This window comes from Hemiscyllium ocellatum, chromosome 29 (genome assembly GCF_020745735.1).
Source record: "Hemiscyllium ocellatum isolate sHemOce1 chromosome 29, sHemOce1.pat.X.cur, whole genome shotgun sequence".
NCBI lineage: Eukaryota > Metazoa > Chordata > Chondrichthyes > Orectolobiformes > Hemiscylliidae > Hemiscyllium > Hemiscyllium ocellatum.
The window spans coordinates 25,686,073-25,713,727 of record NC_083429.1 but is presented as its reverse complement, the minus strand read 5'-3'; the positions used below and the strand labels follow the sequence as shown (position 1 = coordinate 25,713,727).

At 41.8% G+C, this 27,655-nt stretch overlaps 1 protein-coding gene across 3 annotated transcripts in view; it reads right to left on the bottom strand.

Moving 5' to 3' along the window:
• esama (endothelial cell adhesion molecule a) overlaps positions 1-27,655 on the bottom strand; it is a 141,436-nt gene that overhangs the window by 55,121 nt on the left and 58,660 nt on the right. Inside the window, exon 1 of one of the 3 annotated variants that reach the window (XM_060846677.1) lies at positions 4,944-5,022. The exons of the other annotated variants lie outside the window; for them this stretch is intronic. The gene's annotated coding sequence lies outside the window, so the exon portion shown is untranslated. Of the gene's footprint in view, positions 1-4,943; positions 5,023-27,655 lie in introns of those variants that run through there. 3 annotated transcript variants of the gene reach the window in all.

Below are 27,655 nucleotides of genomic sequence, written 5' to 3'. Positions count from 1 at the left end.
AATATTGCTTTTTTTTCTGTACTACTGGCTAAGGTACTGCTTGCTTTTGACTCTACATCCCTAGGGGAATTAGCATTAGATGTCTGAAAGGCTCCAGCATAAAATAATGAGCACAAATTAAACTGTAGTCTGCATCTTAATACTTCCTCACCAATACAGATAAAATGAGATTTGCCCTTAATTTGTCTTTGTTAATGTTTTGTCCATTTTCTCAATTCTCATTTCTCTTTATGAAAATCTATGCCTTTTCTTTCTATTTAGCACTTTTCGTTTCTTCCTTAGTTACCTAAGATGTTGCATCCTTCCCTTAGTTTCTTCCTTTCTCACTGGAATGAACCTTTGGCATTCAAACTATCTCTTGAAATTTTGGCTACTGCATCTCAACTGACCTCTTCAATAAAGTTCACTTCAGCCAGCTCTTTCATCGTAACCTCATACTTGCCCTTATCTAGGTTTAAGAACTAGCCATAAATCTACTGAATGTGATATTCATTCAAATTATGATCACTGTTACCTTCATTATGAGGTCATTAACTAAGTCTGTCTCAATGGACATTTCCTCATTATTTCTTACTGTCTAGCATGACCCACAGTGTGATTCCCATTTGAGGGCTTACAAACTAGCCAGTTAAGTAACTTTTTAGGACTAATGTTTCTCATGGCGTGGGTGGCACAGTGGCACAGTGGTTAGCACTGCTGCCTCACAGCGCCAGGGACCTGGGTTCAATTCCCGCCTCAGGTGACTGACTGTGTGGAGTTTGCACGTTCTCCCCGTGTCTGCGTGGGTTTCCTCCGGGTGCTCCGGTTTCCTCCCACAGTCACAAAGATGTGCGGGTCAGGTGAATTGGCCATGCTAAATTGCCCGTAGTGTTAAGTAAGGGGTAAATGTAGGGGTATGGGTGGGTGGCGCTTCGGTGGGTCAGTGTGGACTTGTTGGGCCGAAGGGCCTGTTTCCACACTGTAAGTAATCTAATCTAATCTCTGTCCAATGTGTTTCTATATTTTAATTTCCTGAACTAAAGTTAGCTGTCTCTATTCTACCAATTATATCCTTAATTAAACTCCTACAGGTTTTCCCCAGCTTCCTATCCTTCCTTAATGTCTGGTTAGTACAGCTGTGTCGCAGCACCAGAGTCCCAGGTTTGATTCCAGCCTTAGGTGACTGTCTGTGTGAAGTTTGCACATTCTCCCCGTGTCTGCGTGAGTTTCCTCCGGGTGCTCCGGTTTCCTCCCACAGTCCAAAGACATGCAGGTTAGGTGAATTGACCATGCTAAATTGCCCGTAGTGTTAGGTCAATTAGTCAGAGGGAAATGGGTCTGGGTGGGCTACTCTTTGGAGGGTCGGTGTGGACTGATTGGGCCGAAAGGCCTGTTTCCACATTGTAGGGAATCTAATCTAATCCTTTAATATTCAACTCACAGATGTTGTCATTTGCCGCCATAATTCTGTAATGGTTACTAGATCACAACATCTATTTTACTATGAGTGTTACACACATACAGGTAAAAAGCCCTGAGTTCTATCTTTATTATTTCTCTGACTTCTGGCCTTCTTGCTGGTGCACTTTTAGTTTGAGCATACTCTGTCGTTTCTTGTCATGCTGTAACCATTATTTCCCTCTGTGACTTGTGCAAAGCAACTTAAATATTTCAATTAACTCCTGGAATGAATCTTATATATTTTATGGTTAAGTACAACTTGAATCTTCTGGAGGGATTCTTACTGTGAGCCCTAGGGAGTTTTCTTGCCAAGTCGTACCAAACTCTCCTGATTAGCTAGCTACCCTGCTTCTTTGGCATCTCTCGCATCTGAGTGAAGTCTGATTTTACCACACGCTGTTCCAGGAACAACTTGCCACTACCAGGATATCCTGGAATTGGCCAGCATCACTGGCACCCACACCATCTTTAAAAGCCTTTTGTACACCTGCACTGTCAGTCTGGAACTGCCCGACTTGATTTTTGATATTTTCTCTGGACAAAGCAGACAGTGCAAAATCAATGCGATCAATCAATCCTTAGCTTTGCAAATTGGTTTAGGTTCTTTAGTCCTAATAGCTTTTGACCGTGATTGAATTCCAGCATTAGGGTGAGAGGGTGTCCTTTATTGTGCCTGTCTCCTTGCAACCGTCTGCTAGCTCACTGACCACTAACACATATTGTGTCAAAGTTTCTTTACCTGCAACACAAAGGTGACTAAGGGATAGCTCTTCAACTGAGCCATTCACAGCACAATCAAATTGGAACACAGACTGATGGACAGGAAAATGTTGAATCCCGTAAGAACATTCCATTAAAGTTAAAACTGGCATTTTAACCCCTGTCCTTGTGTATTCTTCAATAGTCAATGCACAAATATGTCTGCTTAGGATATAGTCCACAGGGGGTGACTTCCTGTTCAGGAGGGGATCATCAGCCCCTTATTATCTTGGAGTCACAAGAGTTCACAGTCCAGTCTCCTGACTTGCTTCTCTGCCCTCTGCAGGACCTGAAGTTCCCTTCACATCCGTGTGTTTGACATTCCATGGGCCACTTAATTTACAGCCACACCTATTTTTGGCTGCATCAGCTCTCTTTTATAAAAGCACTCTTTAACACAACTTCATACCATCCACAATACTTCCGGCTCCTGGCCCATGGTCATGACTCTGTGTTGAAGTGGATGACAGGTTGAAGTGGAGGGAAGAATGCGCAGGTGTGGTAGTCAAGGGGAACATACAATTAGGAGAAAGTGAGGACTGCAGAAGGGCTCCTGCCTGAAACATCGATTCTCCTGCTCCTTGGATGCTGCCTGACCTGCTGCGTTTTTCCAGCAACACATTTTCGGAACATACAATTATACTATCTCAGAAAATTAAAATCTTTGAGTAGATCTAAGAATCAGGAAATTTGTGTATTGCTGGAAAAAAGATCAGATTTGTGTTCATATTTTTCTCTTTGCATCCATCAGGGTAAGAATACCAGTATTATGAGGAAAGCATTTTTATACCAAATGAAAAGAGTGTGCTAATTGGTTAGCTGATTTGACCCTGAATGGAAGTCATTACCATTGAGACTCCACCCAGTAGATAATGATTTGTACTCCAGTGTGACTAACCCTGGAGAATTCATTCATTGGTTGTAGTTGATAGTACTATCCTTTTTGAATACCTTAGCTAGTATGGCTTTCTTAGGAAAGTGTGCAGAGATTGAAAAACCAGGCATGAAGGATTTTGATGAGCCCTTAATACAATTTAATCTCAGAAAGTTTTGACAAAATTCAAGTGCCGTGAACAATAAGGATCACTCTTTCTGTGAGTATCATTGCAGTGTGGAGGGCAACAACTGAAGGTAGTCAGCATGATTAAAGTGAATAACTAAAATAGTACGTGACAGGAAATATGATCAGGTTAACATGGATGATCGGGTTAACGTGGATGACTCAAGGGATGCATGACAGCAAATGCTGACAGGCCTGTGTGAATCATGCTAACGTTTTCAGAGAGATAAAATAAGTAAATACTGCGTAAAGAAAATATCTGTTTATCAGAGCAGGGACAGATAAGCGTAAGAATACTGTATAAACAAGCTTCAGTTACAGTGCTGTATAAAAAGCCATGTCTACCCACAGTAAATAAAACTTAAGCTTGAAGATGTACTAAGAAGCGCTTTCAATAAAGACACCTTTTAAGACTCCTATTCAGTCTCCATCTTGCTCCTGTTCACCGGTCTTGGAAAAAACTCAACAGCAGGGTATGATAACAAAAAGGTTACGACCTCCAGTGCAGGACAACTCGATTCCTGAACTCAGTTGAGCCTTTCTCCATTCGAACCTTCAACAGGAGTTGCTGTATGGATGAGGATGTGGACTTAGTGTGGATCCGCTGACTGTTATAACTACACTGGAAGAGCTTTGATATATACCTAATTTCAAAAAAAAATTAGTTACTAGTTTTTACTAATTTTTCATTACTTATGCAGGTAACGACCCAAATGAATTTCCACGTGGAATTTTCTGTGTGGAAAATGAAATGAAAAGTGAAAGTGAAGTGAAAAAGTGATTGAGTGTTGACTTTTAAAAGATCTTAATTTATTACTCAAACTGACCTTTCACTACTACTAAACACTGAAGAGTCGTCCCTTGCACCTTTGCTGTTGGAGGTCACTAGATCTATATGAAAAAGTGACATACACTTTCTAACTTTCTCCCATCCCTTTTGGAGATGAAATGTAAGATAGAACTGGAGGATAAACCTTGATTTTAATCTGATATCCAACCTTAGCATGATAGAGTGAAATTGGCACATATACCATGAGAGAAGGTTGGACAAAGCAAGATCTCTTTACAATTTAGCTGTTGTGTTATGGAGCAGCCAGCTATCATTTTGTTAGAAGTTCTCATGGTGTAAAGTACTTTTTTTTTCCTAATCAACCACTTCAGAGATGCTCCAACAAGAATCCTTAGCACCCAGACCTTCTGGCTCAGAGGTTAGGGGCTCTACCATTGTACCAAAAGATGTTGACATAAGATGGCAACAAATTAAAAAGAACCGCAAATGGCTCGACAATAAAATGCAACGAGACAGCTCAGTGGACTGCCAGTAAGGCTGTTGATGTCAAAGTCCTAATTCTAAGGGGAGAGCAAGGGAAGGGGAGAAATCAGGAAAATTGCAAGAATTTTAAGAACCACGGTCAACTTGTCAAATGTGGAAATTGGGAACAGCAAGACTGTTTTTAACAGCAGATCAACCATATTGAGATATCTCCAGGCCATCTACCCAATAACCTGAATGATCCATCATTCTCATTAAGGTACAGATTAGCAACAGAGATAATCAGTGAGCACTGGTCATGGCTTAAAATAGAGCCAAGTTGGAAGAAGGCTGTAAAACGTCAATTTTCCTGCTCCTCAGATGCTGCCTGACCTGCTGTGCTTTTCCAGCACCACTCTAATCTTGACTCACCTGGACAAACAGCAAGTGCTTCCGGCTGTAAAATCACCCAGGCACAGAAACATTACGCTATTGCCTCTTCCACTGTCTTCATTCAGATGCTCTAGCAGCTGCTTGCATGATGAAAAAAAAATCATCCTTGCAAGACAATGTCAGGATATGAGGCCATTGAACGGGTCTTGTATGTGCTGAGAATTTCCCACGACACAAACACAGGCCATGACCTTTCACGCAAAGATGTACAAAATCCTCTGAGAAAATCTCTCCCGATGAAAAGACCCAGTTTCCTGTTTAACCCGATGAGATTCCCCAGTAGCTCACTATATTACGTCAGCTTGCCTCAACTTCCAGCATTATAGACAGTTATTGTGAAGCATGTTTGGAGGAACAAACAATGTTTAAAAATGCTTTTATATTTGACCCAGCCTCTTCCTTTCTGTACCAATTTCCTGTTTACTTCAACACTAAAAGTTAATGTTCTAATTCCATCATCTCAAGGTTGGGATAGCATCAGCTCAGCTACACAAAGTAAGGCTTGGCACGGATCTCTGTTTATAGACCCATATCGATGAGTACCAGCAATAAATAAATGCTTAGCTGGGCATATTTGAAAATGTTGCAGTGATTGTAACGAGGTCAGCCAGGTGGACCATAGAACATGAGTTCCCTGGCTGGGCCTGCTAACCTGGTCCAATCAGGGAGCCCTGGCTGACAGGTATAAAACAGGAGAGTCAGAGATTCTGTTCACTCTGAGAGTTGGCTCTGAGGGAGCTGCATCAGTGTCAATAAAGGGTGACTTGGAGACACACTACTGGCATTTATGGTGTTATTTCAGTGGTAACAAGAGTGGGATTAATGAAGTAACCATGCAAAAGCGCTTATTAACCAAAGCCCAACTGGACTTCAAACACACACTACAACTGGCGTTGCCATTGGAATATGCGGAAAGTGGAGCACATCAGTTGTAGGATATTCGGATGGAAGTGAATAGTCTCGCCAGACAACTGAGCTTGGGGAACAACACGAGAGTAAAGACAATTGCATAGCCTCAACTCAGGATTTACCCTGAATAGAGGGACTCTAAGTCACCCCACACCTAACCCCCTAAAATCCCAGCTAAAGCCAGGCCATGGCTAAATAGTTAAAATTTACTTCAGGGTCTGGCTGGCAAGCCATTGTTATTGCTGCTGTAATGCAGACTCGAGATAGCAAGGGGGCCACTGGACCTAAATTGAGTAAGCGATCTCATAGACCAGTATCCAGGAGAGTGCACATCCTGGAAAACCCCCCACATCTGCTTTGGAACAGTTAAATTGCTTAGCAACATCCAAATCAGAAGGTCACCCAGTTCTAATGAAGGTTGATACCAGCACAGTGGTTTTAGGAATCACAGAATCAGTCTTAAACAAAACTCGCTCTGGACTCCAATCTTTAAATTTATACAAGATCTTGGCCAGACTGAGAGCCCATACCAGCGAATCGCTACAGATTAAGGGTACAATTTCATTTCTGGTTCCCTATGATAAGCAGCTGGTTCAGTCACCACTGATTGTAGAATAAAGCTCAGGCCCAAGTTTGATGGGACGAAACTGTTTGAAAATGACTCACCTTGACTGGCTCACCATTCATCGATTAGAAAATGGCCGCCTAAGTGAAGTCCTAATTAAATACCCGACTGTTTTTCAAGAAGGTCTAGGGACTATCAAAGGAGCAAAGGCCACCTTGGGCATTAGCCTGTTCAGGTAGGTGCGAAGGTCCTGCACAAGCACATGGACCATATGAACGTTGCAAACTCACAAACGGTGCAGGAGCAAAACATGCCCAGCTCCCTGACAGCTTTTCTGACTGATCCGAAACCCGTGGGTTCTCCCTTTCCATCGCGCATCGAACATATCTCGGAATCTGAGATCGACATTGCTGATATCACTGCCTCAATGCTTTTACCATCTGAAAAGGTAAGTTATTCCCAAGGAATGGTATATCTGGCTTATTTCTCAGCCTATCTCTTTCCCATTAACTGCATACACAGGGACTATTTTTTACCACTCCTCCCACTCCCAATAATGGACAAAATAGATCAACCCTGGATCTTCCAAAACATTACAACAAATATTATCACGGACAATGGTACAAACAGAGCTAAGGGTGGGTACTTCCATGGAAATATACTTTGATTACCTGTCTACTTAAATTTTAAATTTCTTCTTAATTTATTCTCAAGATCAGTACATTGTTATTAAGATCTTGCCTGTTACAATGGGCAGGCTTGGAGCCTTGCAGACTCATTCACAATGGAATCTATAAATGAACCATTTTGTTTTGAGATGGGAGTCACATACAGACCAGCCGAGAAGCTGACAATCCAGCTGTTTCACAGTAACATTTACCAATGCCAGCATTTGTATTGTGATGTTGAGGTGCCGGTATTGGACTGGGGTGGACAGGTTCTGAAGTCACAAGACAGAAGGTTACAGTCCAACAGGTTGATTTGAAGTCATAAGATCATGGAGCGCTGCTCCTTCATCAGGTGAAGTGGAGGGAAGTGCACAGGCACAGACGTATAGGCACAGTGGTAATGACAAGATAATTCCAGGTAATTAAGAGTGTGAACAAATAACTACAAATAGCATGAGCAGATTGTCAGCAGGTTGAATAACAACTCTGCATTTTAATTTGCCAACCTGAAAGGTCATTGGAAAGTTTGTGCCACAGAAGATGTAATAACCTGTTGTCTGAAGTAAAATACCTCTCAAGTTAATTTTAACATAACCGATTAACTTACACTCATGGGCCGCGTAGTGGCTTTGTGATTAGCACTGGTACCTCACAGCATCAGGGACCTGGCTTCAAGTCCAGCTTACGGAGACTGGCTGTGCAGAGTTTGCACATTCTCCCTGTATCTGTGTGACTTTCTACCAGGTGCTCTGACTTCCTCCCATAGTCCAAAAATGTGCAGATTAGGTGGATTGAGTTTTAAATTTGATTTATAGTTGTCACATGTACCACGATACAGTGAGAAGTGCTGTTTTGTGTGCTAAACAAGCAGATCGTATCATATAATTGGCCATGCTAAATTGCCCATAGTGTCCAGGGATGTGCAGGTTAGGTTCGTTAGTCATGAGAAATGTGTGGTTACAGGGATATGTTTGGGGGTGGAGGTGGGGTGGAGGGGTGCTAGGCGTGAGTGGGATGCTCTTCAAAGCCTTCGTGCAAGACTGGGTGGGCTCGATCACCTCTTTCCATGCAATAAGGATTATGTGATTTATGGAGCTCACAGGATGACTGATCTGAGGCACAGTGGACTAACTTTCAATTCTGCCCATTTATCCCATTGGGGCTTGGGGGACCTTACTGTGTGTAAATTAATTGCCATGTATTCTTACCTCACAAAGAGCAATGTTCCCTTCCTATTTTCTTTCTTTCTTGTGCAGCCAGTTTATTTCAACCTTTTTTTTAATATGACTATACGCTTGCGTTACCTTTTTAGGGAAGAGCATGTGAGGAGCCATTCCCGATTACAATTCGTCCACAAATAGATGCAGCTGGAAGGGCATGTTGTTCTTGAGTCTTTAGTTTGCTCTCAAGTGGTGCCCCAGGAATATACATGACATTGTATAAATGTTTGTTTATTCTTTCTTTCTATCCAACATACCTTATCTGGGAATGCTTGATGCTGACATTGGTGAATAAACTGGCAGAGAGTGCTCCTTTTTCTAGTTTAATGACCATTGCATTTTTTAAAAATACACATTAAATTTATAGTCCTGGCATAGCGACGTGTAATCACCGCAATTATAGCATTAAAAATATTCCCACATCAATTTTTCATTAAACCCAGCAAAAAAAAGTCAGCACACATGCCTCAGAAATACAGGCAGTTGCAACCATCATTCTTAAGTTCGCTAATCTACACTATTGTCTGAATAAAAACTGAGAGAGTTGCAGATGCTGGAAATCAGAAACAAAAACAGAAATTGTTAGAAAAGCTCAGCAGATCTGGAGACCACTGTGCAAACAAATCAGAGTTAATGTTTCAGTTCCAGTGACCCTTCCTCAGAACTGATGATGGCTAGGAAAAAGTTGGTTTCATGCAGAAGATAGGGTGGATGCTGGTGGGGTGTTAGAGAGGACAAGGGGAACTCTATCGCTGTTGTGGAAGGGAAGAGAGGGGATGATGGCGGAAGTGCAGGAGATGGGTCAGTCCCGGCTGAGCTCCCTGTCACCTACAGTGCTGGAGAATCCTTGGTTGAGGAAGAAGGTAGACATTTCAGAGGCCCCTTTCTCAAAGTTGGCAAAATCAGAACCGATGCAAAGGAGACAGTGGAACTGGGAGAATAAAATAGAGCCTTTCTAGGAAGCAGGATGTGAGGATGTAAAGACAAGGTAACTGTGGGAGTCAGTTGATTTGTAATGGCTATCAGTGGCCTACCTATCCCCAGAAATGGAAAGAGAGGTGTTATGGAAGGGAAAGGAGGAGTCACAGATGAACTAGGTAAAGGTGAGAGTGTGGTGGAAATTGGAAATGAAATTGATAAACTTTTCCAATTCCAGACGAGGGAGGGAAGACACCGGTGATGTCATCAATATATCGGGGAAAGAATTGCAATTGGGGACAGGAGTAGAACTGGAATAAGGAACGCTCCACATGCCCCACAAATAGACAGGCATAGCTGGAGCCTATGTGGGTAGCCAAGGCAACCACTGTGACCTGAACAAAGTAGGAGGAGTTAGACGAGAAGCTGTTCAGCGTGAGGACAAGCTTGACCAAACGGAGGAAGGTGGTGGTGAGTGGGGATGGTTCAGGCCCTCTTTCCAGGAAGAAGCAGAGAGTCCTGACACCGTCCTGGTGGAGGATGGATGTGTAAACAGATTGTACATCCACGGGAAAGAGGAGGCAGCTGCAACCCCCAAACTGGAAATTCTGAAACTGATGTAAAGTGTGAGAGGAATCGTGGATGTAAGTGAGAAGTGATTGAGCAAGAAGAGAAAAAAAAACTGGTTCGCAGCAGGAAGAGATGAGATAGGGTTATAGAGTCATAGAGACATACAGCACAGAAACAGAGATTTCAGTCCAACTCATTCATGCTGACTAGATATCCTGAATTAATCTAGTCCCATTTGCCAGCAGTTTGCCCATATCCATCTAAACCCTTCATATTCGTATACCCGTTCAGATGCCTTTTAAATGTTGTAACTGTAGCAGTCTCCACCATTTCTTCTGGCAGCCCATTCTACCCATGCACCACCCTCTGGTCCTTTTTAAATCCTTCCTCTGTCACCTTAAATCTATGACCTCTGGCTTTGGACTCCCCTACTCTGGGATAAAGACCTCAGCTATTCACCCTATCCATGTTCCTTAAGATTTTATAAACCTCCATGAGGTCACCCCTCAGTCTCCGCGGTCCAAGACCTGGGTTTGATTCCACCCTCGGAAGCCTGTCTGTGCGGAGTTTGCACATTCTCCCTGTGTCTTTGTCCTCCCACAGTGCAATACAGTACAGGTTAGGTGGATTGGCCATTCTCAATTGCCCCATAGTGTCCAGCAATGTGCAGGCTAGCAGGATTAGCCATAGGAAATGCAGTGTTATAGGGATATGGTCAGGGGTTGGGTGTGCATGGGATGCTCTTTGGAGAGTCAGTGTGGACCTGATGGGTCAAATGTGTTCACACTGTAAGGATTCTATAATAATTCGTCTCACATTTAATGCCTCAAATGAGAATTATTTTAGATATCTTCAGTTCTAGTTGTTTTTGGATGATTCAGATAAGCTATTTCTGCTATAACAGCATGCAAATATGTTCTATCCTGAGATACTCCTGTCTGAAAACATCTGAGAGGGAGAACACTTCATTATAGGGCAGGTCTATAGCTAACAACACAAAGTTTCTTTAGTGATCTGAAATCTCTCTTAGTTGAGGCTTTAAGCTAATACAAGTTCAACAGGATTTGTTTTCCTTATTTGTGAGTAAAGATAATCAGACCATTAGCAAGAATGGAACACGAGTCTTGAGAAAACTATGATTCCTTATCGCACAACTTATATACAGGACTGCAGTCAAGTATATTCTTCCATCAGCTCTCAGTACCAGATGATCTGATAGCATCATTATACTGATTCCCATGTATATGCTCAGCGGCCATTGCCACAGTATTGTTAAAATTAACCCTTTACTCTAAACAGTAATTGCTTGTAATAACAGCAAAGAATAAAGAACCAGTACAGCATAGGAACAAACCATTCAGCCACCCAAGCCTGCACCAATACGCAATGCCTTTCTAAACTGAAAACCTTTTGCCTCTACATAGTCCATATCCCTCTATTCCCCACCTGTTCATGTACCTGTCAAGATGCCTCTTAAACATTGTCATTGCATCTGCTTTTATCACCTCCTCTGGCAGCATATTCCAGGCACTTATCACTCTGTGTACAAAAAACCCACCTCTCCCATCTCCTTTAAAAATTCCCCATTTTATCTTTCTTATGGACAAGGCCAGACCCCTCAAAACCTCTTTGCGCAGGTAGCCCAGACCGTAACTTAGCTATTTGTTTACTTGGGTGTATTGCGGAGATTCCTGGTGTAAATTAGCTGCCAAAGTTTTAACCAATAATTTCTTTTTGCAATTACGGAGTGAAACACAAAGAACAGAAAATAGAATATCCGATAACTTATCCTATCCAAATCCGATTTGATGATACTGTTCCGAAAACACAGACATCCCTGAGCGCAAACAGTAAAACATGGCACAGGCTACTCCCAGTTCAAAACCAGAAGGGCAGAGGGAGATGGAGTATCCAGCCTTTCTTTACACACATAACTGCTGAACTGAACCGAAAAAACCTCAGTGCCCAGACTGGCCACTCCCCTTTCATTATACAAGTTATTTCTAAAACATAAAAGCATTTGGCCTGAGGTATCATCTGTTTAGGGATAAACAAAAAGGGCCCCAATAAACCATTCATCTCTGCTCCAACTCAGCCGTTTTGGAGCCTGGGCTGTTTTACAACCCCTCTGAAAAAGGACACAGTAACTTTGAGAAAAAGGACCAGCTTTGTGACATCTTAAGCCTATGTCCTTTAGTAATTTACATTTCTACCCTGGGGAAAAAGACTCCGACTATCCATTATATCCATGCCTCTCATAATATTGTAAACTGTTGTCAGTTTGTCCCAAAGCCTTCAACATTCAAGTTTGTCCAATCTCCCCTCATAGCTAATTCCCTACAACAGAAGGAAATAGGTAGGGGGTGGGGTGGAAATTCAATGAATTATGCCTTGGGTGGCACACGGCTCAGTGGTCAGCACTGTTACCTCACAGCGCCAGGGACCCAGGTTCAATTCCAGCCTTGGGCGACTGTCTGCATGGGATTCCTCTGGGTGCTCCTGTTTCCTCCCACAATCTAAGAAGTGCGAGTTAGATGAATTGGCCAAGCTAAATTGCCCACAGTATTCAGGGATGTGTAGGTTAGGTGCATTAGTCAGGGGTAAATGTAAAGTAGCAGGGGAATGGGTATGACTAGGTTACTCTTCGGAGGGTCGGTGTGGACTGATTGGGCTGAAGGACCATTTCCACACTGTAGAGATTCTATGATTCGAAGTAATGGGATCTTATAATGCTGAACTAAAATCAACTGGAGGAGAAACTAAATTATGAAGCAAAAACTGGAACATTTATTGTCAGCGCTCATTGGTACAATATTCAACTGATTCCTCAGCCATCAATAGAGTGGATTCAGAATTACCTAATTTGTGAATGAAAATCTTTTCTGCACTTCACAGGTAACAAGTCACAAGAATCAACAGACCTTCGGGATCCAACAAGAGGAGGAGGGAAAGCGATCTGCTCAGACTCTTGGCCACTTGGTTTTTGACAAGTATTTGCACTGTGTGAAGTAGAGAGTTCACAGTTCAAGTAAACTATCTATAGATTAAACAAACACTCAGCAGCAAGCTGCAGGGCCAAGCCCTACCATACAATCTCTGCTGTCCAGAGCTCACAAGATCTCTCTATGGTCTGTCTTCCAGCTAAAAAAAAAGTCAGTACATGGTGTAACATGATATGTTCCCACTACTTTCAGCTTCCTACATAATGTCCAAGATCAGAACCATCCCATTTATGGTTTGATAATACTTAACCCTATGTAAATTAAAGGGATTTCCTGAGTGATAATGTATCATAAATATTTGCAGCTTAATGACAGGATGTTCACATCTACAATGAAGGAATGAGTTATGTACAGATGTGGAGAATGGGGAAATTCTAATTGCAGGAAACATATTCACTGTGTATTTGTCGTGCATTTAAAGTGTATAATATTTATTCTGAGACCCTGCTCTTTTCTCAAGTGTTGCCTTTCATAAAATAATTTAGGAGCTGAACAGAAGTTAGGAGGAAGTGAGGACTGCAGATGCTAGTGAGTCTGAGTTAATAAAGTATTGTTGGTTGCCGGAGATGGAGAAGTTCAGGAAGGGGAGGGAGGTGTCAGGTCTGGGAAGGGGAGGGTGGTCTCAGTTCTGGGAAAGGGAAGGAGGTCTTAGATCTGGGAAGGAGAGGGAGGTGCTAGGTCTAAGAAGGGGAAGGAGGCACCAAGTTGGGAAGGGGAAGGTGGTCTCAGGTCTGGGAAGGGGAGGGAGGTGCCAGGTCTAGGAAGGGGAGGGAGGTGCCAGGTCTGAGAAGGGTAGGGTGGTCTCAGGTTGGGGAAAGGGATGGAGATCTCAGGTTCAGGAAGGGAAGGGTGACCGCAGGTTGGGGAAGGGATGGAGATCTCAGGTTCAGGAAGGGGAGGGTGGTCTCAGGTCAGAAAGGGGAGGATGGTCTCAGGTTCAGGAAGGGGAGGAAAGTCTCAGGTTTGGGAAGTGGGGGAGGTCTCAGGTTCAGGAAGGGGAGGGGGTCTCACATTCAAGAAGGGGAGGGGGGTCTCGGGTTTGGGAAGGGGAGGGTGGTCTCAGGTTCAGGAAGGGAAGGGAGGTCTCAGTTTTAGGAAGGGGAGGGAAGTCTCAGTTTTAGGAAGGGGGGGAATTATCCTGAAGAAGAGTCCTGCCTGAAGTGTCAACTCTCTTGCTCCTTGGATGCTGCGTGCCCTGCTGTGATTTATCTAGTGCCATGCTTAATCAATGCTGGAGTTATATATTGGGTCTCAGTGTCCAGTGGTTAAAAAAAGCAAAGAGCAGCATAAATCCATACCACTTAACCTGCACAACCTCTAGTAGGCCAATAAAAGGCATGGAATTCTGTGATTGATTGGCTCCATCTGATTGATAAAAATATTGTTGGAGATCAGAGTTGAAACATTTGGCACTGGAAAAGCGCAGTAGGTCAGGCAGCATCTGAGAAGCAGGAGAGTTGACGTTTTTGGCACAAACCCTTCATCAGGAATAAGGCAGAGAAAAAATGAAGTTATTTCTGTTATTGTCTGGTTGTTTTCTGGACAACGATTTTGAGGCTTCACCTCAAGGCAAAAATGGGGATAAGTTCTTGGGCTTTTGGTGAAGCAACTTCCAAATATGCCATAATGACTTTATACATTTCATCCTACATACGATTTAAGCTAGTCCCCCTTGACTTCTCATTGTCATGTCTGTCTTCATGAGGTTGTCATGTGATCACAACGTTACCAATGACATAGCTTCCTATGTACATTCTTCGGTCTTAACCCTTTACTCTATAGCAATCCTGCTTGTTGATCATCATTTCTGGTGTCCCAACTTATATTTATCCTTTAACTAATATCACTAAGAGAGATTATCTGATTATTATTTCAAAGTTGCTGTTTGTGAGGCTTGCTTTGAGCTAACTTAGCTGCCATGTTGCAACAGTGTCGAGGTTAACATTGCACTTTATCGGCTGTGACATGTTTTGATTTGGCCTGAGGTCATGAAAAGAGCTATATGAATGTAATTTTTTTCTCCTCGAGGGTGTCACACAGGCAGAAGCCAGGGAACATTTTACATAGGCACCCACTTGGGCACAAAGGTTATGTGTACAATACACAGAAGCTTTGCTACTTTGTTTGGGGATCTGATAGCTAGGATCACAATTATTTTGCTACATAAGCAACAACTTTTATTTACAAATCACTTTTTTTATTTGCATTTACTAAATACTTTATTTTAGATCTGTGCATTAATATGGACATCACTAGCTCAGCCAGCATTTTTCACCCATCCCTAATTAACCAGAGGTATTTGCTGGAGACATATGTTGACCAGACCAAGTAAGGACAGCAGATTTCCTTCCTTAAAGGCATTAGTGAACTAGAGATTGTTTTTTGCAACAGTGGTCACCATTAAGCTAATTGTTTTTAATACCAGATTTTTAAATTAATTCACATTTTACCTTCTTCCATGGTAGGATTCAAACCCATGTCCCTGGAACATCAGCCCGGGGTTCTGGATCACAGCTTTAAGTGATAATACCACTATGCCACCACTTCTCCTAACTTGTTGTAGAGTGAAACAACCCCTAACAGTTCTAGCAGCATTAACAAAAAATGGCACTGAGCCACATAAGAGTTTTTATTTAGTGTCCCAGAGGGGTAAAGAGGGATAGAGAATTGTGGAGATTTAGGGACAGAAGTGCAGGGCCAAGATATGGACCAGGTTTCTGAAAACATGGCTTCTGATGAGGGAGTGGTTAAATTTGAGGATTGAAAACAGGTAGGTGTAAGAGAGTTGCAGAGAGCTGAGTGCTGCAGGGCTGGAGCAGATATCCGTGTTACGGAGGGAGCAGCAAGACCATGGAAATGCCTCAAATGCCATTTCTCAGGTAAGCTGCCCCTGCCTCACTAAGGAATACTGGTTTTAATTTTAAAGAATATTTATATTTTATAGCAGTGACTTAGATCATTGGACATCTACTTTAAGCTTTAAGTAGCCCAGGTTCAAGTCCTCTATTCCTGATGAAGGGCTTTTGCCCGAAACATCGATTTTCCTGCTCCTCGGATGCTGCCAGACCTGCTGTGCTTTTCCAGCACCACTCTACTCTAGACTCTGGTTCACAGCATCTGCAGTCCTTGTTTTTACTAGGTTCAAGTCCAACCTCCTCCAGAGATGTCTAATAACATTTCTGTGCAGTTTGATCAGAAAACATCAATAACCCTGTCTGACACTTCAGTGTAGTCCTGAATCCCAGACTCGGGAGAATAGAAAGGATCCCTTAGCACAATAGTGAAGAAGCTCAGGGGACCAAAATAGAAATTGCTGGAAAAACTCAGCAGATCTGGCAGTATCTGTGGAGAGAAAATCAGAATTAGCGTTTCAGGTCGAGAGACCCTTTCTCAGAACAGGGGATTACTGCTTTGACCAATATTTACCCTCTCAAACAAACAGTGTTAATGAAACAGATTGCTGCATCATTGTTTGTAGGATGATGTGGTACACACATTGGAATCAACATTTCCTAAAGTTAACACTTTTGTGCGATTAGAAACCTTTGATTTAGGGATGGATTTTTTTCTAATCAACGTTATTACACATTGCTGGAGCAAGTGGGACTTGAACCTAGATTTGCTGGTCTGGAGGTAGCGATGCTACCACTGCACCAAAGAGTAATGCGTATACAGAGGAATCTCGATTATCTGAATGACACAGGTGGGGAGTATTTTGTTCGGATAATTGAATGTGCTGATAAGCGAATGTTCAGGTAATCAAATCTTTGGATAACACTGTTTAGCCAAGCATTGGCACTTTGCAGTCTTGTCTGGATAATCCGAAATTCAAGGTTCCTAAGTAATGGGATGCCTACATTAGTTACTCATTTGATGACTCCCCAAGATAGCAAGTGATGAAATTAGATACTTCTCAGAATATATCTCACTGGGCAGGTTGATGTACATTCTACATTGACAACAACACATGACTACAATTACACATCAGGTTGTCGCTTTCTTTTCACTCATGGAGCCCATGTTCATGCTCTGTATTGAGAGCTAATAGGAAGAGATCATTTTTAAATCATGCTGGGTTCATTGCTCTCACTTACTTTTGTTTACTTAATGAAGAGCCCACTTAACACGATAAAGGTCTGTTTAACAATAGGTTATCTCTGAACTACACACATACTCAGGGGAGTTTGGGCGTTTGCTGCAAAGGGGTGATTAGTGATAGTGAACTAGACTTTCTCCTTGAAGCCTGAACAGACTGTTTACATAAAAGCTGTTAACGGAAGACAACTCTCACCATTAGCAGGGCTAGAAATATTTGACACAATCGTCCTAAGATTGGTCAGATCTTAATCTCAGGAAGCAGACTTTTTTGGCCCATTCCAAACAGATGTTTCATGAAACTTCACCAATTTTTTTTTCACCTTGCTTAATGTTCTGCTCTTTGAAAGAGCTTCCAAAACCATGTGTTATTTCTGAACTATACATGCATTCAGAGGAATTTGGGTGTTTTGCTATAACGAGCTAAGGACAATGATCTGACAAATGGAGTATAATGGGGGAAAACACAGAATTGTCCATTTTGACAGGAAGAATAGAAAATAAGGATCTAAGTGGTGAGAGATTACAGAACTTTGAGATGCAGAGTGATCGGTGTCCAAGTGCATGCATCACAAATTGTTCGCATGCAGGTACATCATGAAAGTTAGTAGAAAGTTACAATTTTTCACAAAGGATTTTTTTTTAAATTCATTCACAGGATGAGGGTGTCACTGGCTAAGCTAACATTTATTGTGCAGAGAGCAGTTAAGAGTCAACCACATTGTTGTTGATCTGGAGTCATGTGTAAGCCAAACCAGATAAAGATGACAGTTTCCTTTGCCAAAGAAATTAGTGAACCAGATGGTTTTCCTGACAATCAATCATTGTTTTTTTTTTAATTATTGAATTCAAACTTCACCATGGCGTGATTTGAACCCAGGTCTCCAGAACATTCCTAGATTAATAGCCCTATGATAATATCACTAGGCCATTGCCTGCCCTTTCAATACAGTACAAAAGTAGGGTGGTTAAACTTCAGATGCAATCTCATCAGCAGCTATAATGAAGCTGATAAAGGTACAATTGACCATTTGCTCCACCTTTAAAGCCACAAGGGAACAAATATATCTCTTTCTCCTTTAAGGAATCCTGATACCAGATAAAATTTCAATACCTATATGGTGCTGCTAGTTGTTCATGGAAGTGCCCATGTTAGTACAAGGTGACTACGGGAAGCAAGGGAAGAGATTGCTGTGCCTTTGGCGATGACCTTTACATCCTCACTGTCCACTGGAGTAATATCAGATAATTGGAGGGTAGCAAATGTTATTTTCTTGTTCAAAAAAGGGAATAGGGATAACCCTGGGAATTACAGACCAGTCAGTCTTACATCGGTGGTGGGCAAATTATTAGAGAGGATTCTAAGAGACAGGATTTATGATTTTTTGGAAACCATAGTTTGATTAGAGATAGTCAGCATGGCTTTGTGAGAGGCAGGTCATGCCTCACAAGCCTTATTGAATTCTTTGAGGATGTGACAAAACACATTGATTGACTGACTGACAGGAAGCAAAGAGTAGTGATAAACGGGTTCCTTTCGGAATGGCAGGCGGTGACTAGTGGGGTACCACAAGGTTCGATGCTGGGACCGCAGCTGTTTACAATATACATTAATGAAATAGATGAAGGCATTAAAAGTAATATTAGCAAATTTGCTGATGACACAAAGTTGGGTGGCAAGGTGAAACGTGAGGAGGATGTTATGAGAATACAGGGTAATTTGGATAGGCTAGGTGAGTGGATGGATGCATGGCAGATGCAGTTTAATGTGGATAAATGTGTGGTTATCCACTTTGGTGGCAAGAACAGGAAGGTAGGTTACTAGCTAAATGGAGTCAAGTTAGGTAAAGGGAAGTACAACGAGATCTAGATGTTCTTGAACATCAGTCAATGAAAGTGAGCATGCAGGTACAGCAGGCAGTGAAGAAAGCTAAAGGCATGCTGGCCTTCGTAACAAGAAGAATTGAGTATAGGAGCAAAGAGATCCTTCTTGCAGCTGTGTAGGGCCCTGGTGAGACCGCACCTGGAAAAATGTGTGCAGTTTGGTCTCCAAATTTGAGGAAGGACATTCTGGCTATTGAGGGAATGCAGCATAGGTTCACGAGGTCAATTCCCGGAATAGCAGGACTATCATATGTTGAAAGATTGGATCGACTGGGCTTGTATATACTTGAATTTAGAAGGATGAGAGGGGATCTGGTTGAGACATATAAAATTATTAATGGATTGGACACTCCGGAGGCAGGAAGCATGTTTCTGCTGATGGGTGAGTCCAGAACCAGAGGACACAGTTTAAAAATAAGGGGTAGGCCATTTAGAACAGAGTTGAGGAGAAACCTCTTCACCCAGAGTGTAGGGGACATAGCGAATGCTCTGCCTCAGAAGGCAGTGGAGGCCAAGTCTCTGGATACTTTCAAGAAAGAGATGAATAGAGCTCTTAGAGATGTGGGTTATGGGGATAAACAGGAACAGGATACTGATTGTGGATGATCAGCCATGATCATCACCAGACCATGGCAACATGACGTCTGGAGGAAGAGCGACTCATCTTCCGCCTAGGAACCCTCCAACCACAAGGGATGAATGCAGATTTCTCCAGCTTCCTCATTTCCCCTCCCCCCACCTTATCTCAGTCCCAACCCTCGGACTCAGCACCGCCTTCTTGACCTGCAATCTTCTTCCCGACCTCCCCGCCCCACCCCCACTCCGGCCTATCACCCTCACCTTAACCTCCTTCCACCTATCACATTCCCAACACCCCTCCCCCAAGTCCCTCCTCCCTACCTTTTATCTTAGTCTGCTTGGCACACCCTCCTCATTCCTGAAGAAGGGCTTATGCCCAAAACGTCGATCCTCCTGCTCCTTGGATGCTGCCTGACCTGCTGCGCTTTTCCAGCAACACATTTTTAAGCTGTAGCTCTACAGAACCTCGGTTAGATCACACTTGGAATATTGTGCTCAGTTCTGGTTGCCTCATTATAGGAAGGGTGTGGACACTTTAGACAGGGTGCAGAGGAGATTTACCAAGATGCTGCCTGTACACTACAGCATGTCTTATGAAGAAAGGTTGAGAGAGCTAGGGCTTTTCTCATTGGAGTGAAGAAGGGTGAGAGATGACTTGATTGATAGAGGTGTACAAGATGATGAGAGGCATAGATAGAATGAATAGTCAGAGACTTTTTCCCACGGCAGACATGGCTGTCACAAGGGGGCATAATTTTAAGTTGATTGGAGGATGGTTTAAGGGGAGATGTCAGAGGTAGGTTCTTTACTCAGAGAATGGTGAGTGCGTGGAATGTACTGCCAGCAGCGGTAGTAGAGTCAGCTACAGAGTTAGGGACATATGAACAACTCTTGGATAAGTATATGGATGATAGTAAAATGAAGGATATTTAGGTTAGCTTGATCTGAAAGTCAGCACAACATTGAGGACAGAAGAGCGTGTACTGTGCTGCACTGTTCTATGTTCTATGCTCTAACTGGCTTGTCCAACAAATTGCCTAATGAAAAATTACAGACCTGAAATGTTAATTCTGTTCCTCATCACAGATGATGCCATTGCTTCCTGAATACTTATGATATTTTCTGGTTTTAATACAAGGATTTCAGCATATTGCTTTTCCATACTTACCTCTGTGCCTTACAACATCCCTTTGGGCAAAGTTATTTGAGGAATATTCTGAGTAACAGACCTGGAATGAACCTTCAGCATCAAAATTCAAGGCTGTTGTGACCTTTTATAGAGATGGACAAAGAGATGTACAGACAAAGAGCTGGAGGTTGAATTGCCACATGGCTTCCACTGCAGTGGGATACAGGAAAGCTATGGTTGGTACTGGAGTTGGGATCTCAATGTGAATGACATGCATTTAATTGAACCTCTGTCTTATGGAAATCAACAAGTGTGGCGTGAACAAAAGACAGAGATATAGTGAGTTATCTGTCACAGTACTGCCTTCCTCTCCCATCTGTAACAGGGGTTAATTTTTAGTTTACTTCCTGATTTGCTTTTCCCTTTTAAAAATGGACAGTGGTGTGTTTCCCCAAGCTCTATTTGTTCAGATGACCCACAGCCAGTTTTTAGGTTAAAACAAAGGAGGATTTACCACTGCATTCAGAGACTGGGGGAGTTGTTCGTGTCACAAATTCATACACTCACGCATCCAAGGAATAAAGAAAAGAAATGAAGAGAATTTACAGGTTACTCAAAATGGAAGATTATGTGAATTAGTTAATCCAGTGTGCCATGGCTGTGCGCAGATAAAAAAAGATGGAGTTGAATGGACAGCGAAGGTGCAGTAGTTAATCTGGGAATTAGTTTCACTTTGCAGGTGAATTACAGGGCTCTTTCCAGACTTTTGGGAAAGATTGAGATCAGAAGCAGGCATTAACTAAGCTGAGAGCTGTAGACTCTTCTACATGCAGACTGACTAAAGATATCAAAAGCTTTAAGATTAAAGGTGATTCTAAAATATCAACAGATTCAGTCATCTGATTGAGGCTTTCAGCTTAACCAATCAGAAATAAGCTGGGGTTTAATGATCTGGCCAAAATCAGTTGCGCTTTGCATTAGACAACTGTGCAGTGATTCGCACCAAGGCTGAAAATGTGTTGCTGGAAAAGCGCAGCAGGTCAGGCAGCATCCAAGGAACAGGAGATTCGATGTTTCGGGCGACATTTTCAGCTCTGATCTCCAGCATCTGCAGTCCTCACTTTCTCCTCAGTGATTAGCACCAAGTCAAGCCAAAATGGGTTTCAATGGTCTGTTCAGCTGAGGTGGACATCTTGTCTACTAGTTCTCAGTACTGGCTTGGCTAGAATGTCTATACAATGCAAGGAGTGAACCATTCCAGGAAGATGATTTAAGTTTTTGTTACTGCTGACCACAACTTTCTAGAAATTGTGGGCGACATCATGTGATCATTGGTAGCCATGCTGTCAGTGCGACAAAATGTCCATTTTTTAAGGTTAAAAAAAAACTAAACAAGGTAGGATCTCACTCCTCCTGCCTTCTGGCCATCACACTGTGGTCTCCTTAAAATAACTGCTCAAAACAGAAGAGACCAAAGTATAGAAAAATGTTCTTGTTTGAAGAAGAAAAGCTAAAAAGGTATATAAATTGATTATACCTCCTCATTATTCTTTTTATTGCAATGGAGCCCTTTGAGTACATCTTTGACTTTTAATTGATGAATATCCATTTTATATCATCTGCCACAAGGTGAAAAATGGAACTTACAATGTCACAGTCATCAAAAATCATGATTTGGAGATGCCGGTGTTGGACTGGGGTGTACAAAGTTAAAAATCACATAACACCCGGTGAAAGTCCAACAGGTTTAATTGGAAGCACACTAGCTTTCGGAGCAACGCTCCTTCATCAGGTCACTACCACCTGATAAAGGAGCAACGCTCCAAAAGCTAGTGCTTCCAATTAAACCTGTTGGACTTTCACCTGGTGTTGTGTGATTTTTAAATCAAAAATCACAGTTCCCACTTTGTAACAGTACTTTGTTAACTTCACAAGTCTTGGGAATATTCCGATATCTGCTTTTTCTTTGTTATATTCAAGTACTAGATTTGAATTTGTGATCCTTTACTAATGTGACTACTGGGTGTTTATCTTTCCAAAGCACAGTTCTTGTCCTCAGGCTTCTGTTACTTTGATGGAGAAATATAAATCAAATCAAACAATCTTCTCAAAGACTGCTACCTCATGCAGGATACAATTGGTTGACTGCATGCACTAATTCTTACCTAGACTGCAACAACCAGATTACAACATCTTAAAAAAAAGTCACTATATTGTGCAAGATCTATTCACATTAACGTTTACATCAACCTTGTGCTTCCCCTCATACAATCTATGATCACAGCTTGTCACAACCAGCCAAGCAAACTGCATTAACTTTAAAATGGGAAACAATGGTATGATAGAGTCCACTTTGCAGAATTCAAAATGCACATAATAGAAAGCTTCAAAGCAATAACAATATTGTATGAATACAGCCCGAGGAAACTTTCCTATCTGTCAGTTTGCTCTAAGGGAGTTGATACAACATTATAATTAATGTATTTTCTGGCCCAGAGCACATTTTGAACATCATTGCCTCATGAAATATTTAGGTTTTAAAACATGTAAGCCAATGCACACATAATTATATGATGGCTGCATGACAGTTTAGAACTGCAGGTTAAATATAACTCAATATGCAGCACATTAGATCTCCTGGTTGTGGACAATGCTCTAGTTTTCATGGGAGCTGCTTCTTCGAATCATACAAGAACGCTCATAATTTTGGGCACAGCAAAATGTGTTCTCTTTCTGATATGTTAAAGCAATCTGTTATGTGTTCACTCACTGACTGTTTTTGGCCACATGTGGGAAGAATTATTTTATTCATTCAGGTTGTGTTACTGTCTCTGGAAGACACTCACTCATGTTGAGACACTGCTCCACGGGGGACTGCCAGTAATCGAGGTACTTACACAGTAAGCGTTATTGGAGAGGGAGAGCAACTCAAATGCCAACTGATCTTTTTATCTTGCTTTGTTGGATGAGCCAAATTATAACAACCTCTTTTCCATTGCCAGCCAACTACATGTCGCTCAGCTACAGAGCACAGACTAAGCATCTAACCTAGCAGCTTCCAAGTGCATTGACTTCAGATTATCCATTTAATCAAGTTAGTTATTAGAGGAGCGTCCATAGAGTTAAAATAAAAGAACAAGAGATTTATTTGTTGATCTTTTTTAAAAGCCACAGGAACAGCAATACAACACCTCACCTGTAAAACATTGCACTCAAGTGAGCTGCATGGATAAGGAATAGCAGAGTTTCAGTTTGCTACACTGCACATTCAAACTACAAAACCAATTAGTGCTTTATTGCAGTTAGAATGTAACCCTAGAAAAGTGGGCACCATTAAAAGCCAGAAAGTTATACCATGCTTGCTCAGACATGCACTTTTTGGGTCAATGATAAATCAATTACCCTAAATTATTTGTCACTTCAGTTCTTGAGGCAGCCAGTTAGCCATGACCAGCACAGTCTCACTGTCAATGAACAAGAGCTAGATTTGACCTACAACCACACTATCCGATCAGCAGCTCCACTGCACCAGGCTGCATTGGCAAATATTAAATTTATTGTCAAGGTATAAATGAAATATTATCATCTAGACTCCTGAAGCAAGAATAGTTTTGTAACTTTATTTCTTATTTCAGTGTCTGCTATTAGGTATGTAAACACTCATAATAAGGACAGACTCAACAAATGTTATAATTAAATAAATCAATTGGAGACTGTCATTTTACTTCTTAAAAAGACAATTTTTAACTGAAATGTGGACACTGACTGAAAGTAAGAATGACAGCCACTGTTTCCTTTACAATGCAGCCCACATCCCACACCAGTGCGGTGGAGACACCGGGTCTCTTGTTAGCCTCATGTCAACTGTGCAGAATTTGTGGTATTTTCATAGATTGGCACCCCTGGTACTTTGTGGTATTTATCATCTTTACCACAGAATTGTTTTGCAGATGAAGGAAGCCTTTTAGTCCACTCAGTCTGTACTGACTCTCTGAATGAGCATTATGACTTAGTGCCATTCTCTTACCTTTCCTTACAACACCACATTGTTTTTATCTGATGCCGTCCAGGATGCCATCAGAACTGCCTCCTCCACACTTACAGACAGAGCATTCCACACTATAACACCTTACTGAGTGAACAAGATTTTTCTCACATCACACTTGCTTCTTTTACAAATTACTTTCTATCTGTTTCAGCCTCGATTCTTTTGAGAATAAGAACAATTTCTCCCCATCTGAAATCCTCATGATTTTGAAAGCTTCAATCAATTTTCCTCCAAGGAAAACAGTGTTAAATTCTCCAATCTGTCTTCTTTACTAGGTTTCTCATCCTGGGATCTTACTTGGAAACCGATATGTAGTACCGGGTGAGGACTGTTTGACATAGTTTGATGCTATCAATACAACTTTGTCTTTGCTTTGTCTTCGACCTATCTCATGATCAACAGTAGAAGATACGCCATTATAGAGTAGAGACAGGCACTGTTCTTGGATAACAAGAAGATTTATTATATGATATCAATAAATATAAATATGTTTTGTCCACTATATTCGTTAGGACCTTACAGAGCTGATACACAAGAATCTGTTCCTACCAAAGGCTACAGTAGGACCCCTTGACTCTACCCACTGACTCTGTGTTTACCATTCAGCCCAAGTGGCCATTCTAGTCAACAAAAGTCTGACTCCACTTATCCTTTTTACTAGCTTTAGGCCCATAGCCCAGAGACTATGGCAATGCAAGTGAATATCTAAATACTACTTAAAGGTTGAGAGTCAACCACCCTTTCAGACAATGAGTTCCAGATTCCCACCACCCTTTAAGTGAAAGAAATTCTCCTCAACCTCCTGTTAGCTTTGCATCCCCTATATGGAATCTATTCATCCTGATTATTGATCCCTCCACTATTGGGAAAAAAAGTCTTCTTATCTGCTCTATCCTTGCCGCTCACAATCTTATATGTTTCTGTCAGATCCCCTCTTTACCTTCACTGCTCCAACGAAAACAACCCCAGCCTAGCAAATCTTTCTCCATAGCCCAGGCAGTGTCCTTGTAAATCTTCAATGCACCTTCTCTAGTGTAATCACATCCTTCCTATAATGTGGTGACCAGAATTGTAATTATGGTCTAACTCACATTTCATACAGTTCCAGTATAACCTCCTTGCTTTTGTATTGTATACCTAATAAAGGCATGCATCCCATATGCCCTCTTAACCACACTATGTACCTGCCTAATATCTCCAGGAATCTGTGGATGGTCAGATCTTCAGTTCTTTCCAGGGCCCTGCCATTCATGGTGTAATCCCTTGCCTTGTTAGCCCTCCCCAAGTACACTTTTCTGGATTAATTTCAATTTTCCACGTCTTGGTCCCCGGACCAGCCATGAATGTGCTCCTGCATTTTACTGTTATCCTCCTCACTATTTACCTCCTGCCCAATTTTCATATTATCATGTTTGTTTTGACACTATCTCTTAAGTCCAAACAGGCATTGTTTACCACAAACAGCAAAAGGCCCCAGCACCAAGATGTGTGAAATCTTACTGGAAACACATTTCTGTCACAGAAACAACACTCTGTTGCCACCCTCTGTTTATTGCCTCTCAGCCAACTTTAGATTCAATGTGCCATTTTGCCTTAGATGCCATGGACATTTCCTTTCTTGTAATATGAACATTAACATCTTCAGAACCTTTACAAAGCAGAAGTCTCTATTCAAAGCTACCTCCTGGAATATACAATGGATTTTTGAACTTCTGATGCTACTTGGTAAGAAGTCATGTTAAAAATCACTTTGTATGTTGTTAAGCACTTGGGGCTTTGAGCAGCAGAAGACACCAGTGTGACAGGAAACTGCTACTCTGGCTATCTCCACATAAAATGGAACTTTATTTGTTGAGTTCAATTATATTTCCATTTCTGAGCAGCAGTTACATTGAGACTGCGTGTGCCAGTGTTCCCCATTACCTGACAATAGAACTTGCAGTGGTCAAAGTGAAGGAATTCAATTTGCGTAAGGCAGGAAAATGCAAGCACCACTCGGAGTGCAGCTGTGGCACTTGACCCACATATTATGGCACAATTCCACACTCCAATGGGACTAGATTAAAAGAGGATATCTGGTCAGTATGGTCAAGTTGTACCAAAGGTCTCTTTGCGCACTATATATTTCTATGAATCTATGGCTCTAATGTAACCTGAAGCTTCAAGCTGAGGAGCCTGTCAGTGAAGCTTTTAAACATTAATCTGTGTAAAGTCACTGCTTTCTGTCATGTCCGTGTTTTGGAATTGCCCAGGTCTGGATTCTAAGGTGTGTGGACTGCCAGCTAGAAAAGATCACGAATTGAGACATAGACAATTCTGAATGATGGCTTTCTCTCAACTATCAAAGCAGTGTGGCGTTCACCCTCTATCACATGTTTGAGACTATCTTCCTGCCAAATGGGACAGCTGGGTGAACTGTGATCCAACATGTCTGTGTTTCACACCAATATACAAATATTGTATTTCATTTTGCAGCTGACCCATAGCAGGAAAACATCAGTAAACTTGTGAAGACCAGAGCCAATCATGCAAACCAACAGCGAGTTTCATTTTTATAACACTGCTCGCATTGTAAAACTCCTCAAAGAACTCACAGGAACAACTACCAACAACATTTAACACAAAACCCCAAAAGAAAATATTAGGATAGATAATTAAAAGTTTGTTCATAGAGGTAAGTTTCAAGAAGTGTCTTAAGTAGGAGAGGTCACCAAGGAGAAACATTCAGGGATAAAATTCCAAAATAAATATGCAGGGAGATTGGAGGGACTTGCAGGATCAATAAGGTTGTCATAGTAGGGGATTTTAATTTTCCTAACATAGACTGGGGCTGCCAGTGCACTAAGGATTTACATGGGGTGGAATTTGTTAAGTGCGTTCAGGAAAGTTTCCTCAAGGAGTATGTGGAGGGTCCTACTCGAAAAGAGGCAAAACTTGACTCTTGGAAAATAGGGCAGGACATGACTGAGATTACAGTAGGGGAGCACTTTGGGACCAGTGACCATAGTTCTATTAATTTTAAAATGGTTATGGAGAGGGACAAAACTGATCCACAGATTCAAGTTCTAAATTGGGTTGAGGAGAATTTTAATGGAATAAGACAG